Genomic DNA, 4,431 nt, shown 5'->3' with positions numbered 1-4,431 from the left:
AGGATTTCCAAATCAAGAAAACAAAGATTCTCACCACTGGGTGAATTGGTAACATCATGATAGGTGGAGAAGAGATTGAAATTATTAACAGTTTCAGCTTGCTTGGTTCCACAATCAATATGCTTGACACCAGTAGCCCAGAAATCAAAAGATCGATTGCACTGGGGAGATCTACTGACGGGAACCTCCCCAGAGTACTGAAAAGCAACAATATCAGTCTGGAGACTAAGGTGCACTTTATCCAGGCCGTGGTCTTCACAATAGTTTGCTGTGCATTAGGGAGCTGGACAGTGACTAAGGATGATAGAAGAATTGATGCCTTTGAGTTATGGTGGTGCAGAAAAGTATTGCACATATTGTGGACTGCCATAGAACAAACAGGTTTTTCCTGGAGATGGTGAAACCAAGCTGCTCTTTGGAGGCAAGAATTTTGAAGGTCCATCTCATATACTTTGGGCATGTATCCAGAAGGGACCAGTCCTTGGAGAAGGACACCATGCTTAGTAGGGTGGAGGGTGACTGCAAAAGAAGATGACCCTGGATGAGATTGATTGACTCAGTGCCTGGGATAATAGAGGTAGGTGTGTCAAAGACAATGAGGTTAAAAAAAAAAAAGACAATGAGGTTGGCTAAGGATAGGGCAGTGTTCAGAGCTATTGTGCATAGGGTCACTATGAATTGTAGGTGACTTGATGGCACATAACAATGACAACAAAAGGAGTTCTGGTGGCCTAGTGGTTAAGGAATTGTGCTGCCAATCCAAAAGCAAGCAAGTTGAACCATGAAAGAAATATGAGCAATATTTTCTCATGCAATTTACAGCCTCTGGAAACTCAGTGGTAGGTCAATTATGAGACAATTGCTACCTGATAGCAATGAGTTGTTACTGAGGAAATAGTAGGAAAAGGTTATTAGTCTGTGGGGAATTGTGTTTCTAATCCAAAGACCCTGCTTCTCTGACAATTTGAATCTACCAGTGGGGAAAAATTGGCAATCTCCTCCTGTATATATTCTCTTGAAAATTTGCAGCCTCAGATACTGGTGGGGTGGGTAAGCTATGAGCGTGTTCTGGCTCAATGGCAGAGTATTGAGTGAAGTTTTCTTGGATAGTATTAAAGTACAATCTTTTAGATGATGCAAATTATTACCATCCTAACAAATACCATAGGGAAAGGATAATCACTATCCTCTAGGATTGTTGTATATGTTTTGAAATTTCCATCTGTAGAGACCTGGTCATACTTTTAACTAAGGTTTATGCAATTTCCAAGTGATTTTATTTAGCTCCTCATAATGCTAACTATACAAAATAGACAGAGGCTATAAATGTTTACGCACTATATTTTAAGTTTTTCAAAACTGGCTTGCAGCAAATGTTGAATGATCTCTGCATCAACCATGTTGAGGCCCAATGTTCCACTAGAAGGACTTATAGAACACAGTAAAGCTGTCATTTTCATGGTTTATTACATCTAAAGTATTCAGAGTAAAATCAGCATTAAAAGTAAAAATTTTAAAAAGGCAAGATCATAAGGAGAAAATGGAAACTTCAGGCACAAACTTTCAGGTGTCTCCATCCAGTGGAATCACAAAGGGTGCATTGCATTCTCTTAGAAATAATATAAAACAAGGTATTGTGAGCCAGCAATGCTCCAATAGTCTTAGAACCCAGGATGTGTATTGAGGTTACTTGTGTGATGTTACTGACCTAAAGCAATCAGTTCCCAACCCCTCAAAAATCAGACTGGTAGCACAAGCCCAAGACATTAGGCATACAAAAGCACTCCTATCAGACAAAATATTCCAAGAACTCAGAGATCATCTCCCAGAATGAATTAATCTTTTACCGCATAAACAATTTTTATTATTTCCACTAGATAATGTCTTAAGACATGGGACTAAAACTTACTCTGCATGGTTTGAACTTTGTTTTTTGATAACAACCTGTGTGACTCAGGTTAAATAACTTAACTTCTAATTGTTGGTTTCTTTACCTGTTTAGAAAATGACGGTATCTCTAAGATTGTAATACTAGGGAATAGTAAATGTTTAAGACAGTGCTAAGTACATAATAAAATCTGACATATTGGCAATGTTATCGGTGAACTCTGTTTAACAATACTTGGGACATCCATCAATCCTGTGCTAGAGAAGGGCTTTGGAGACACTCCATGCTTTAATATTACTTGACTTGGGATAATATTTACACATTTGCCTCATTTTCCTCATTTAAACTACTACAAGAAAACAAAAGAGATGTAATAAATGGGAAAATATACCATAGTCTTGGATTGGAACAATTAGCATCATGAAAATAACATTACTGCAAGAAACAATCTATAAATATAATGCAATCCCTATCCAGAAAACATCATCATTTTTCAAGTTATGAAAAATGTAATCAAGATCTTTGTATAGAAAGGAAAAAAAGATAAGCAAAGGTAGAACAAAATAGGGAAAAGGAAACTAACACAACAAAGTAGGAAGCTTCACACTTTCTGACCTCAAAACCTGTTTATTACTAACATAGGATAAGCAATCAGCATGGCACTAATACAACTATTGGAATATTGACCAGTGAGAGAAACCGATAATCTAGAAATAAGTCCATCTACTTATGGACAGTGAATAGGGATTATAGAAAGATAACTGATGCCTTTGAGCAGGGATGCTGGAGAAGAGTGTTGAATATACCATGGACTGCTAGGAGAACAAACAGGTATGTCCTGGAGAGGGTAAAGCCAGAGTGCTCCTTGGAGTCAAGAATTCTGAAGCTTCGTCTGACATACTCTGGGCATGTTGCAATGAGGGACTGTTCCTTGGAGAGGGACATTATGTATGTTTGGGAGAGTGGAGGGATGGCACAGGAGAGTAAGGCCCTCAATGAGATGGATCGATTCTGTGAGTGGAGTGGAGGGAATGATTGTGTTTGAGATGGTGAGGTTGGCACAGGATAGGACAGCATTTAGGGCTCTTGTCACAAGCAACTCAATGGCACATAACATATGTAGATGATATGACAATGTACATAGAAAACCCAAAGACTCAACATAAAACTTGTCACAAGCAACTCGATGGCACATAACAACAAATAACAACAACTTATGGATAATTGGACAACTGATTTTTAACAAAGAGATGAAATCCATTGAGTTGAGGGGAAAACAATCTAAAAAATGGTGCTGGCACAACTCCTCTCCAATGGCTTCCTGTGGTGCTTAACTTTGCTACTGCTACTGGAGTGGGATGGTATCTTTTTTTTTTTAACATCTCTCTGATGGCCCATGATTTTGAGAATTTTTCATGTGTTTGTTTGTTATCCAAATGCCTTTCTCTGTGGAAAAGTCTTTAGCCCATTTGCAGCTGGGTAATAAATCTTTTTCTTCTGGAGATCCAGTAGTATTCTGTAAACTTTTGTCATGAAACATTTATTTGAAATGGTATTGCCAATTTTTTTTCACAGTTGGTAGGTAGGTTTTCTTCTCACTGTATTGGAAAATGTTTTTGATGCATACAGAGATTTAATCTTTATGAGCTCCCAGTCTTATTCCCAGTTTTATTCTCTCCAGATTGTGCATTTCTGGCCATATTTGTCAGCCTCTTCGTACTATAGACTAGGCCTTTTAACTTGGTCTCAACCTGGCTCTTATAAACTTTACGGGTTTGGGCTTAGAATTGTTTTTTGTGTATGGTGTGAGATGTTGATGCTGATTCAGTTTTTTTGTAAGTAGCAGTCTAGTTTTGCCAGCATCATTTTTGAAGAGGTTTTCCCCCATTTGATAGGTTTTATTTTCTTGTCAAATATCAGTTGACCATAGATATAGAGATCCATTCCTGGATTCTTGATTCTGTTCCATAGGTCTGTGTGCCTATCATTCTATCAGTACCATGCTGTTTTGGTTATTACCTCTGTGTAGTAGGTTTTGAGGGTAGGGATTGCTATATCTCCCACTGTAATTTTATTGTACAGAAGTGTTTTGCTTATTCAGGATCTTATTCTTCTGCAAATAAACTTGACAATTGCCTTTTTTATTTTCTTGAAAAATGAGTTGGTTATCTGTATTGAGATTGCTCTGAACATGTAGATTTCTTTTTGGTAAGATTGCCATTTTCACAATACTGAGTATTCCTATCCATGGAAAGGGAACATCTCCCCATTTATTTAGGCTTTATATTGTTTCCCACAGAAATGTTTTGTAGTTTTCTTTGTACACGTCATCTGTGTTTCTATTAAGCTCTGGTTTTCTCATGGCAAGAAGCTGTGCTGCAATCCTGAAGGCATGCAGTTCGAGGCTACCAGCTGCTCTGTGGGATTGTTGTTGCTGTTAGGTGCCGTCGAGTCATTTGCGACTCATAGCAACCCTATGTACAACAGCCCTAAACCCTGCTCTATCCTGTGCCAATCGCATTGCCTCTGACACACCCATCCTG

The sequence above is a fragment of the Elephantulus edwardii genome, unplaced genomic scaffold, assembly GCF_000299155.1.
Source record: "Elephantulus edwardii isolate Elephantulus edwardi_28Jun2011 unplaced genomic scaffold, EleEdw1.0 scaffold01029, whole genome shotgun sequence".
Lineage (NCBI taxonomy): Eukaryota > Metazoa > Chordata > Mammalia > Macroscelidea > Macroscelididae > Elephantulus > Elephantulus edwardii.
Note: the sequence above shows the minus strand (reverse complement) of the source record.